The 13,723-nt window shown below is 39.7% G+C and overlaps 1 protein-coding gene across 1 annotated transcript in view; it reads right to left on the reverse strand.

Annotated features, from left to right (window-relative positions):
• PAK1 (p21 (RAC1) activated kinase 1) overlaps positions 1-13,723 on the reverse strand; it is a 191,304-nt gene that overhangs the window by 175,264 nt on the left and 2,317 nt on the right. The window contains exons 2-3 of the mRNA XM_081063763.1: positions 11,253-11,718; positions 10,009-10,081 (exon numbers count right to left, since the gene is read on the reverse strand). The gene's annotated coding sequence lies outside the window, so the exon portion shown is untranslated. The remainder of the gene's footprint in view (positions 1-10,008; positions 10,082-11,252; positions 11,719-13,723) is intronic.

The following is a 13,723-nucleotide window of genomic DNA, read 5'->3' on the forward strand; positions in this document are numbered from 1 at the left end:
TAAACTTTAAAATAGATTTCTTTCAGTCTTTAAAAAAAGCTCCAGGTATTTTTATTGGGATCTTGTTAAATTTGTAGGCTTGGATGGAGGACAATTAATATCTTTATAATATTTAATCTTCCAGTACATATAGAATGTAGAATGACTCTTCCTTTATTCAAATCTTTAGATTCCATGGTAAAGTTTTTGTAGATAGGCACATTTATCGTTAAGTTTCTTACTAGGTGCTTTGATTATTTTTGATTGCCATGATATATAGGTTCTTTTTCCATTATCTTTCTTAACTAATTATTGCTAATACACAAGGAAGCTATTATTTTTTAATATTTCTGTCATAATTGCCAAACCTTCTGAACTCTTTTATTAGCTCTAGAAGTTTTTCAAAAAGAAGAAGTTTTTCAAGCAACTATATAATCTTCAAATAATGATAATTTTGTCTCTTCCTATCAAATATTTATACCTCTCTCATTTCTTTTTCTTATTATTGCATTAACACTTTCAGAATAATGTTAAATACTGGTAATGATAGTCAAATTGTTAATTTTAATGGAAAGGTTTCTAATGTTTTATTGCTAAGTATAACATTGGATATTGGTTTAAAATCGATATTCCTTAACATATTGACATGTTAATTATGATTTTCTAAAATCAAAAATGTATGTTGATTTTTATCAAAAAATTTTTAGCTTTCTGTTAAGATGATCATATCATATTTCTCCTTTGATACACTGATGTCATAAATTATATAAATAGGTAACTTTAACATTGATCTTTTATTACATCCATGGAGTAAACCTTATTTGGTGATGGTAATTTGCCTTTTAAAACTAAAACTGCAGGTTTAATTTGGAAAATAGATTGAAAGGAGGCAAAGTCAAAAGCAAAGAGCACATTTAGCAAGTGATCACAGTTCTGAAAAAAAACAATGGTAGTGGAAACAGAGAAGAGGTCTGGATCTGAAAGATATTTAGGAGGGAAAATCAATAGTGACTCATTGGCTATGAAATCTGAAGGAAAGAAAGAACTGCCAGGTTCTTGGTTTGGTGACATTTACCAAGACAGGGCTACAGAAAGAAAAGCAGGTTTGGTGGGGGTTGGAAGAGAGGATAGAAGATGAGCTCACGTTTAGGACTGTTAAGTTTGATATCCTGAGGTGACACCTAGGTAGAGACAAGTAAGCCATCATATACATGGATCTGGGGCAGAGAGATTTGGGTTGCAGATATTGATTTCGTAATTATCAGTGCATAGAACACAGCTAAGTGTGGAGAGTAAGAATCCAAGAACACTAAAAACGGAACTACAAAGAATATCTAATTTTAAGAGATGGAAGAAAGAAGTCCTTAAGAAGACAGAGCCAGAGAAGTAGGAACAAGACCTATTCTGTTAATCAGGAAAACAAGGGGAGGATAGAGTTTCAGGGAGATAGTGATCAATGGTGTCCAAAGGAGCAAAGCTGCCCTCAAGACAAATACTAGAAAGTACCCTCTGGATCTGTCAAGCTCTTGCTGAGAATCTCCAGGAAGCAATTGCAGTGGAAAAGTGAGGGTGATACCTGCTTGTGCTGTATGGCACACAACCTTATTCCCCTCAACTGCTTCCTTCCCTCCAAAGTCCCCACCCACCTCCCGGACCGCGGCTGCCTCTGCTGAGTTCCCTAGAATCAGAACTGAAGCCCCGGAGCTGCATGACTTGCACACCCTCGCATCTGCATAGGTTTGCTCCTCCACTCTCAGATAGGACGAAATGCCATACCACTGGGCATACATACAATCTTTCTTCTCGAGCTGATATCAATGAGCCAGGGGATACCCCATGGAAGGTGTACGGTGAACATACAGGAGAGTTACCTTCTAGTGGGGCAAATAGCGACAAATGGGAAATGGGAGACAGAAGGGAGGTAAACAGATGCATTTTTCTCCTTTTCCCCAGACCGTGACACAGAACCCCTATGGCTCAGAGATTCTACCTGTTAAGTTGGCTGCTGTTTCTCCTCATGGCCTGTTGGAAGCAGTGGCGGCATAACACCTTTTTCTTCACTTTTACCTTCCTAAGCTTGTACCCTCCCCACACCCACATGAAAAGAATCAGCACTTTAATCTTGACCCCAGGCTCTATAACCTAGAGAATTTGGGCGAAGACACAGTTACTAAATTGGTATATTGAATAGGAGAAAGACTATTTAAATCAAGTCTCCATTTGGACAATTTGAACCAATAGGATCTTGACAGCACGTGTTCTACTTTTTCTGAGATTTCAACACAATATACTGAAAAAAGGTATAAAAAGGAGGGCACCGTAACAGCATGGACCAGGTTAAAAAAAACTGTCAAATTAGAAGATGAAAAGGATATTAAACATTAACATTGGAACAGCTGTTGGGCTCTCATATTTCCCCAGGTCAGATTATCCAAACATAGCAATCTGGTTTTATTTATAGGTGACTATCAAAAGTACTAGTAACATCCAGCAAAAACTATCATCTATAAGATGTCTACTTACTTTGCTACAATAGAACCAACCATTAACCCAATTCAACTCAACACATACCTATTGGGCCCTGTCACGTGGAGGGCAATGTCCTGGGCTTTGTGGGGGTAGGACAGATGCTGAGGGGAGGCTTCTCAGATGAATAAGACAAATGTACCCTGAAAATGATATAACCTCAGACGTAGAATCACAATAAAGTACACAGATCATTATTATACAAGATCATCTAAAATTTTAAAAGTACAAATTTTATTTTCATCCAAAAAGGTACACATAAAATTCTAGGAAGGTCAAAGCAGGGAGAGATTATGTGAATAGAAAATAATCAGGGAAAACTTCATTGAGAGAGGCAATACATTTGTCAAACAAAATTTTATTAGTTGGCTATGGGGGAAGGATAGACCGATTTTAACAGTAAAACCAAAGACACAGAGGCAGGAAGTAATTGAGTACAACTGTAGAATGACAAACCTTGACAGTTTTGAGGGATATCATCCAAAAACTTCGAGAACCCCCAAATAGTCATATATCACTAGATTATATATTTCCCCCATAAAATGCATACAGAATGCTGAGTATATAGCTATAAAGCCTGAGTATATAGCTAGCAATAAATCAGGTGATGTGAAGGATGAACTATCAGCTAGGTCTACACACCAGTATCAACTAAATGACTTGCTTGTTCATCGCATGTCTTAATACAACCTTTATACTGAAGAAGAAACGCAATTAAGATTGCACGTGCGCCCATGCACACAAACATGCACACAAACCAAAAGCAAATGAACGGTGGTCTCCATTGCTTGACTTGCTGCCAGAAAGAGAAACTGAAAGAACAAGAAGCAGTTACCAAGAAGACCCTGTGTCCACAAAACAAAGCCCTGAAGAGTAACTGACTCACTGAAGTCTAAATAACGTAGGTTTCAGAAGCTTTGACTGGGCTCAGTCAGCAGGAACAGTGATGACGACTCTAAGGATTTGAGAAGAAACAAACACCAGTTAAACTCAGGGCCATTATCCCGAGATACCAACACTGCAAATCTGATTTTCACAAACTAACACTAAAACCACTAAAACCAAAAAGAAACACTAAAACACTAAAACCACTAAAACCAAAAAGAAACACTAAAACACTAAAACCACTAAAACCAAAAAGAAACACTAAAACACTAAAACCACTAAAACCAAAAAGAAAATGTCCTGCTTACTAGAAAAATATTTCCCTGTACTTTTGAAGTTGTAACACACTGAATGGATATTACAAAAAGAGGTAAAAGCCATCCATGCTTAAGCAGACTGTTTAAATAATGAATCAGAGAGACTTTTCTCGTCAGTAATCCCTGAACCTCAGCTTTAAAGGCCTTAAATATATAACAAAAATTATTAAGATTATTAGGCAGCTGTTAAACGTGGTCATTAGGAAAATTACATAAAAGTGGCTAAATGACCTTTAAATAATGTTTAGTGAAAAAAATCAAAACATAAAACATTTGGAATTATAATACTAGCTTAGGTTTATTAAAGATTTACAAGTGAAAAACTTATATACATATGGGTATGAATTATGATGGGAATCATTGTATTAAGATATGAGATTTGGGGTAATCTTTATTTTCTTCTTCAATTTAAAGGTTGTCTTCAGATCCCTAACAGAAGAGACATTGGGTTTATTGTCCAAAGAATACAACTGGGACCGGAAAGTACAATAATCCCTCTTTATTGTCTGAGCAGAAACAGTAGGTTTGGCTAAGCAAGGACCAGGCTATTGGACAGGAGCCCTTGGGAAGAACAGAAGTGAAAAGGAGCCTTCTCTGAGCAAGACACGTACTTTCCAGGTCTCTGGACTCTGCTGAAAAGAGTGAGTCTCTTCATCCCTGGCTGTGAGAGGACAGCCCTCTGCCAGAGGTGTGCTGCTCGCTTCCCTCCTGCCATAATGCTCTGAGAATGGACAATACTTAGGCCAGAAGGGAGGGGCTGATGGGCAGGATGATCCAGACCAGTGGGGCTCCCACTGGTGCCAGCATCATCCTGTGGAGCATGTGGACGGCCAAACAATCTGGTGTGGAGAGCCTGACTCAGACATAATAGGCCTCTCCCCAGCCTAGGCCCAGATGCACTGTATGGGCTATGTCCACGTCATTTCCTTGTACCTTGTACCTTCCTTCCACCTTGTAGGTGAAAGAGTTTTACATAAAATCAAGAACAGCGTTTTAACAAAGCTGACCAAACATGGAAGAGGCTGCCTCAGAAACTGTGGGCTCTTCATCACTGGCCTCTGAGCTGGGAGGAATGATGCTATGGTCGTTGTTACCTTAGAGAGGGAATTCTAGCTCTAGGATGATTTATAGTTACGATGAGAACAACTCCTTCCAGCCTGAGATTTTGATTTCATTGGAGCCTCACACTCTCAAAACTCGGCTTTCCACTGCCCCCTAGAGGCTTACCTGTAAACTACAACGCTCAGCCCCAGGAACGCTTCGTTCCTTCTCAGTTCAAATTTTCAACTCCACTTGGGCCCACAGCTCATCCCTTTCTCCAGATATTCCCAGGGGAGGAGTTTCACAAACGACTAAGTATTATGAGCTTGCAATAACACCACATCTTGACACAGATGCAGGACCAGAACAGAAACACAGTTAAAGGAAGATCCCTCTCCTTCCCAGACTAATGGAGAAGGAAACAGGTCACATACATGACAAAATGAGTTACCACATGTGGTAGACCCTGACACATGTACATTGAGTAAATAATAAGATCCCTGTGGTCGGGTAGAAGGGCTTTTGGGGAGGGAATGAAAGTAGAGCTGGTTCTTGAGGAAGAAATAACCCCAGAAGGTAAGGTAGGGTAGGAACAGACGGCAGGGATGTAGCAAAAGAAGCTGGCTTTGGAATCCAACAGACCTGCATCAAATTCTGGCTTCTCCTCCTGAGCTGTGACTTCAGCTAGTTTCTTCAAGTCTCTGAACATCAGTTTCCTCCTCTTACAAGGGGAATACTCAGGCCTTCCTCAAAAGCTTGTATGGATTAGAGGTAACACATGTGAATTGGCTTGCTCAGTGTCTGGCACACAATAAATATTCCAATGGCAGCTTGTATTGCTGTGGATTTGACACAGGCGTGAACCAGGTGTTCAGGGAACACAACATGAGACAAATTGACTGGGGGTGAGTGTTTGTATGGAAGCATAGGAAGTGTGCCTGAGGCAGTGTCGTGTACTAGAGAGAACCCAGGAGGAGGAGTCAGGAGACCTCGCTTTGAGTTCCTGATCTCATTTTACCAGACAAGTCACTTCCACTTTCTCTTAGCCTCTCTGTCCCATTTGTACAATGAGGATGTTGGTCTAGAGAAGTATTTCTTTTTTTTTTTTTTAACCATGGCTGCATATGGGAATCATCTAGAAAGCTTTAAAAAATTCTAATGACCATGTTGCACCCCAGGCCAACAAAAGCAGAACTTCTGGGGCTGGGACTCCAGGCAACAGACTTGTTTTTCTTTTTCTTTCCTTTTTGTTTTGTTTTGTTTTGTTTTTTAAACAGCTTTATTGAGCTATAACTGACATATTTTAAAAGGCACATATTTAATGTAATTTGACAACTTTGGACATATGCATACATATGATATATATCATCACCACAATTAAGGCACTAAACATATCTATCACCTCCAAAAGTTTCCTTGTGTCCCAGTTTGTGTGTGTGTTAAGAACGCTTAGTATGAAATCTATTAGGCTGGTGCACAAGTAATTGCGGTTTAAAAGGTTCAAAATAATTGCAAAAACCGCAATTACTGTGCACCAACCTAATACTCTCTTACCATTTTTAAATGCACAATAGTGTGCTGTGAACGATGGGCACTGCGCTGTACAACAAAACTTTAGAATTTATTCTTCTAGCATACCCGAAACTTTACACCCATTGAACAACAACTCCCCATTTCCCTCTTCTCCCAGCCTCTGGCAGCCGCCATTCTACTCTCTGCTCTGACTTTGACTACTTTAGATACCTCATAGAAGGGGAATCATACAGTATTCGTCCTTTGGAGACCGGCTTACTTCACTTAACACAATGTTCTCCAGGTTCATCCATGTTGTTACAATGGTAGGATTTCCTTCTTTATTGAGGCTGAATAACACTCCATTGTACGTATACACCACATTTTCTTTATCCATGTATTTGTTGAGGGCCCTGTGGGTTGTTTCCATGTGTTGGCTGCAATGGTTAATAATGCTGCAGTGAACATGGGAGTGCAAATCTCTCTGGGATCTTGATTTCAATTCTTTTGAATATATACCCAGAAGTGGAATTGCTAGATCGTAGCATAATCCTATTTTTATTTTTTTTTAAGAACCTCCATACGATATTCTGTAGCGGCTGAACCATTTTACATTTCTATCAACAGTGTACAAGGATTCCAATTTCTGCACATCCCCACCAATTCTTATCTTTCGTTTGTTTGTTTTTATAATAGCCATTCTAACAGGTGTGAGGTGATATCTTTCGTTGTTTTGATTTGCTTTCCTCTGGTGATCCCCTCATGTTAAGCGCCATTCCATGCACCTGGTGGCCATATGTATATCTTCTTTGGAGAAATTTCTTTTCAAGTACTTTGCTCATTTTTAATCGTGTTATTTGGGGGTTTCTGCAATCGATTTGTAGAAGTCTCATGTATTTTAGGTATTAACCCCTTATCAGATAATGGTTTATAAGTACTTTCTTCCATTCCATATTGCCATTTCATTCTTTGGTTGTTTCCTTTACCGTGCAGAATTTTTTAATTTGATTTAATCCCACTAGTCTATTTTTGCTTTTGTGGTCTGTGCTTTTGGAGTCATATCCAAGAAATCATTGCCAAGAACCAGTGTCAAGAAGCTTTTCCCCTACGTTTTCTTCTAGACCTTTTGTAGTTTCAGATCTTACAGTTAAGTCGTTAATCCATTTTGAATTTACTGTTGTGCATGGTGCAAGATAAGGGTTCGATTTCATTATATTGCATGTAGCTGTCCAGTTTTCCCAATACTATTTGTTGAAGAGATTCTTCTTTCTGCATTGTATATTCTTGGCACCCTTGCCGAAGATCAGTTGACTATATACTCATATGCATGGGTTTAATTCTGGGCTCTCTGTTTTGTTCCATTAGTCTATATGTCTGTTTTTATGTCCATACCATACTGTTTTAATTATTATAGCTTTGTAATATATTTTGAAATCAAGAAATGTGATGCCTCCAGCTTACAGACAGCAGATTTCTTTTTAATTGGGGAAGGGGAACAGTGTGTACTTCCAGGACTTTTCCAAGTCAAGCTGTTGTCCTTTCAATCTTAGTTGTGGAGGGCGCAGCTCAGGTCCAGTTGACATTGTTAGTTGCAAGAGGTGCAGCCCACCATCCCTTGGGAGTCAAACCAGCAACCTAGTGGTTGAGAGAACGCGCTCCAACCAACTGAGCCATCTGGCCACCCAGGAGCTGAGTGGCAGCTTGCTGACTTCATTTTAGTTGTGGATGGCGCAGCTCGCTGGCCCATGTGGAAATCGAACTGCAGCCCCGTTGCCCAGAGCTCACGTTCTAACCAACTGATCCACCCATCCGCCCAGACTGCAGATTTTTAAAGTTTTCCAGCTGATTCAAAAGTGCATACAAGGTTGAAAACCATTACACTAGATAATTTCTAAGATGTCTTATAGTTCTAACATCAAGAAGATAAAAAAATAATTATTATATAATGGCTACTATTTATTGAGTGATGTCAGGCACTTTACCAAGAGCTCTTTATGAGAGCTTTTGTATGTGCTATTTAATATTCACAATAAACCTAAGGCGTAGGCATTTTACAGATGAAGAACTGAGTTTAGAAAGATTTTCATTTGCCCAATACCATGTAGCTCAGTGTCAGAGCCAGAATTTTAACACAGATCTCTCTGATCCCTAAGTGAAAACTTAACCACTACATTCTGCTATTTCACGTAACTCTTACACCACATTGGAAATGGTTATTTATCCTGCTTACTTGGAGACAAATGTCAAGATCCTAATGTCTGTGAATGGAGGTATTTCTGTGAACTTAGGAGTTTTTACTCCGTTTTGCAACAAGTATTTCTGGTTAAGATGGGTCACTTTCTAAATATGGACTATAACAGATACATTATTTTTTGTTCAGTATTTCTGTACTGAAACAGTTGGCCACAGAGCGTGAGTGCCCCCACCACCACCACCACCAAGCAAAGGAGTCAGATGCTGCCATCTGTGGCGTTCTTTGTGAGACCAGGTGTGTAAGCCAGCAGTGAGGGGAGCCCAGCAGACAAAATTCTAACCAACCTGCCACTTTGCCATCCTTGTGTCGTCTTCCTATCGTTTTCTTTCTCCAAATACAATATTAGGAATGAATCAATACAGCAACATAAAAAAATAGGTAAGAACTGAAGACAAATAATGAAGTTGCCCTTTCCTACTATTCATATAGTCGTGTGTCGCCTTTGTCAAGATACTGAACTTTTCTGGGTTTGAAAATTTCTTATCTGTGAAATGGACACAATAGCACTCACTTGTTAGTATTGCTTTAAAACCAAATTAAAATATAGATGTAAATGGTGTGTGATGGGCGTGAAGGTACCAGACATCCTGCAGGCAGGGCACGTAAAAAAAAAAAAAAAAATATATATATATATATATATATATATATATATATATATGGATGTAAAGATCCAGGCAAATTGTAGCCATTTGACAAACAGTTCCTCATTCCCTTCCCCTTTCCCTATCCTCCTCCCTTTCCTCTATTTCTAAACTCTTCCCACTTAATCTATCCTAGTCTTCTGTTTTCTATCCACTTGCCTCAGTATTTTCCTCATTGTTCTTTCAGTTTCTGGGCTCCACCCTATCCCCACCCCCTCACACACACAGAGGGGTATCCACAGTTACACACATGAGCCCCTACCTTGGCAAGGGAAGTCTTGGTAAGCGTCTCTGCATTTTCCAATTCTGGCTAACCATCCCTCCACTTCAGCATTTATGCTGCCCTGGGTATTACAATGCAAAAACACCTCCCACTGGGTTTCACTGAGCAGTTTTGCCGGTACTGACAGCATCCTATGATCGTGTCTGAGTCTGGTACCTTCAAATTCTGCTTCTCCCTCATCCCAATCCTTTCACCGCAACCTGGGAGACCGACACACAAGCCTCAGCTCCCTCAGACCTCATTTCCCACCACTCTCCCACCTTCCTCATTCTGCTCTGCCCACTGGTCTCCTCCCGTCCCTTCTGCTGCTCCCTTGTCCTGAAAGGCTGTCCCAGATAGCTACGTGGTTTGCTCCCCTACTTCTCCACATTTCCGCTCAAATAGCACCTTTTCAGAGAAGGCTTCTTTGACATTCTATGTAACTATATGAAATAGCACAAACACACACACAAAAAAAACCCAGTACCTTCTAAACCCTTTACCCTGCTGAGTTTTCATTTATCGCACCTCTTACCACACATCGTACTGGTACCGCACTAGAGCAAAGGTGAGTGAGTTGTAGTTTCTTACCTTGTTCTTCTGTGGGAGGGCAAGGTTCACTTCATGGGGCGTTGGGTTCACTTCGTGGGAGCAGCAGATATACCTGGACACATTAATTATTATGCTTGTTAGCTGGAGATAACACATAAGACAAAGCTCCAGAAACTTATTTCTCATTCTTGCTGCTGCTACTCCTCAACACTTCGTTTGTCTTCCCTTCCATATATCTTAGAATTTCTGCTTCTTCGGGTTTCATCTGATGCTGGTGTTTACCATTTAGGGTAGGAATTCTAAATCCAGAGTTCATGGAAGGGCTTCAAAGGATCTGTGAACAACTTGAAAGTATTGGCAAGCTTTTTGGGGTATGTTTGTTTTCTGAGGCAAGGGTTCATGACATTGATCAAATTCAAGAGGTCTACAACTCCCCCCAAAAAGATTAAAAAGCATAGTTTTAGGGATGACAGTACAGTGTTTCCCTATCATAATATGCATAATACATAATCATGTTTAATATTATCTTGTCTTTTTCAATATAATCAATCACCAAGGGTAAAGGGATAGTATTTATTCATTGCTGTGTTACAGGGCTTAGCACACTGCCTGTTGCCTGATTCTCAATAAATACTTGTTCAATGAATGAAGACTCCATGGTGATAAAAGCCTATTAATTAGTCATTCTGTCCATAATCTTCATTGAACAAGCCTTGTTCTGGGGTTAGGGTGTGTCTTGGCAGATTATGTTCACAACCTACTGATAAGGGAAGAATTAATCCTACTAAAAACACAAATCTCACTTTTAATATAGAAGAGCCCATCATAATACACACTGTAAGAGAAGCTGAGTAAAGATGAAATAGCTAGTTGAGCATCAGAAAGGGAACAGTGACTAGGAAGTTAGGTGGAGTGAAATTCAGAAAGAGGTGGCTCCCATAACTGGAATTCAAAGAGTTGATAATCCTGGCAAGAATCAGGTTTGTCCAAAACTAGACAATTCAAAACTAGAAATTCAGGCATGTATTCAAACCAGTCCCATCATTAGAGACAAGAGGAAGTTGAAAAACCAGTTGGCTGAGGTTTGTATTTCTAATAGATTAGGTATAGTATAAAAGATGTCTGGCATCTGTATACTAACTTAGTTATAACCTTTATTTAAAAAATACATTCTTTGACTCAGCAATTTGACTCAAATTGCATTTGGGGTGTGTGTGTGTGTAGTTTATGTTTTTATATTTTACATTTTATATTTAACAGATTTTAAAGAGATTTATAGATACCTTAGCAGTAAGTCCCTTTATTTCATAGATCCCGTTTTTCAGGCAACAGAATCTTTCACAGTAAATAAAGGGCTGCAACAACAGTTATCAAACAGGAATTCATTGACTCTGCTTCCATTCATTATTCAGGAGAGTCAAACATCCTTCCTTTCTCCCAAATTGTTCTGTGAAGTGCACCTGCGAGGACTTGTCTTCATTACTATTTTCTTCCAGTCTGCTCCAGCGTGGCTCTCAGTAGAAATTACTCCATTTCTGTTGAGGCTTAAAGGGCAGATAGGGCTCTCGTACCTGCCCAAAGCACTCTGCAGCTGCTGGTGTCCACAAGTGCCTGCCCCAAAGCTACCGAGGTCCTATGCTGAGGCCTTTTCTTCCTAAATGGTGCTGTGGTCTTCACCATCTCTTGTCATTGCTAAAATCACTGGTGCCAACTCAAGATCTGCTGAAGCTACCTGGTGTTCCAATTTTACTAAAAAAAAAAAAAGAAAACATTAAGAGCAACTTCTATTTGTGTGTGATATTGTTTTATTATTTTAACAAATTTTATTTAAAATAGTTATAATTTAAAAAACAAAATAAGTAACAGGTTTACAGAAAAATTGCAAATATAGTACAGAGTTCCTATATATCCCACACCCAATTCCAGTTTTCCCTTATTATTATTTCCCTTGTATTATTAACATCTTATATTAGTAGGGAACTGTAAAGTAAATACAATGTGAGTTAGGTGCCCCCTTGTGCCTTCCATTTGTTGCATCAGGGGAACGCTCTGTCCAGGTGGCACCCGGACACTGACTCCCCAGTCAGCAGGAGTAAACTCAGGAAGGCCTCGCCAGCCCCCTCGTTGAACAATAGCTGACTCAGCGGTGGAACGCATGAATAGGATCACGTAGGTTGCCCTGTGGCCATAGTAACTTTATGTACACTGTGAAACTGCCAGAATTGTGTCCCCCTGCCTTCTACCCTAAATAATTAACCTGAAACTTGTGATTCATTGTCCCCATGCTTGCTGACTGTAATCGGTATGGCCTAGCATTCTTTCCCGACTGGTAACTTATAAAACCCTATATAATTAGTGTCCTGGGGGAGCCCTAGTCGGGACTCTCCAACGGGGACACTCGCCGGACACACCTGAGGCCAAGAGGCTGTCTCGGTTCCCCAGCGCCTTGGAAACACTCTTCGGGTGGTGAGAACTCGCTGCTGCTCTTTGTCTTACTTTGCTTTATTCTGTCTATCTTACTTATTGCCTCACTTAATAGTGTTTTGCTGCCTCAACTCCATCTCAGTGTGCATGGTGAATGAGTATTCGACACCCAAATTCTGTGGCCACTTAAAACATAGCCCCTTGCTGCTACAGGTACATTTGTCATAATTAACGGACCAATGTTAATATGTTATTAACTAAAGTCCATATTTTATTCAGATTTCCTTAATTTTCACCTAATGTCCTTTAGCTGTCCCCAGATCCCATCCAAGATAGTACATTACATTTAGTCACCATACTTTCTTAGGGTCCTTTGGCTATGACAGTTTCTCAGACATCCCTTATTTTTTATGACCTTGATGATTTTGAGGAATACTGGTCAGATATTTTGTAGAACATTTCTCAGTTGGGATTTGTCTGATGTTTTTTTCATGAATTTTTTAGGGTTACGTGTTTTGGGAAAGAAGACCACAGAAGTTTTCATTACATCATATCAGCATAACATCACCATCGAGGTTAAACTTGATCATCTGGATGAGGTCACGTGTGTCAGGTTTCTCCACTGCAAAGTTACTTTTTCCTGCCCCGCCCTTTCCATACTATTCTCTTTGAAACGATGTCAATGAGCACAAATCACACTTAACAAGTGAGGCGCTACGCTCAGCCTCCTTGAAGGCTGAGTATCTACATATATTACTTAAAATTCCTCTTAATGAGAGTTTTATATGCTCTCCCATTTATTTATTTACCCTATTATTTATGTATGTCACTATGCCATCAGGGTTATTTGATTTATATTTTGAGCTATAACCCAACACTACTTTCTTTTTTAATTTCATTGCTCAAATTGTATAGCTTCGGCCAGCTCTTTCAATTGGCTTCTATGTCCCTTTGACATACCTCCATCTTTTAAAAATTTTTTATGACTTTTTCACTTTTTAGCACTACAAGATGCTCCTGGTCCACTTTGTGTATTTCCTGTCCCAGTTTTTTGTTTTTTTTTTTTTTTTTTATTGGGGAATATTGGGGAACAGTGTGTTTCTCCAGGGTCCATCAGCTCCAAGTCATTGTCCTTCAATCTAGTTGTGGAGAGCGCAGCTCACTGGCCCATCTGGGAATCTAACCAGCAACCCTGCTGTTCAGAGCTCATGCTCTAACCAACTGAGCCATCCGGCCGCCTCCTGTCCCAGTTCTTGAATCAGCCATTTCTCTAAAGAGCCCTGGTTCCTTTTATTAGAGAATGACATTGGAAACCAAGATCTGGGCACCA

This window comes from Rhinolophus hipposideros (assembly GCF_964194185.1).
Source record: "Rhinolophus hipposideros genome assembly, chromosome: 10".
Lineage (NCBI taxonomy): Eukaryota > Metazoa > Chordata > Mammalia > Chiroptera > Rhinolophidae > Rhinolophus > Rhinolophus hipposideros.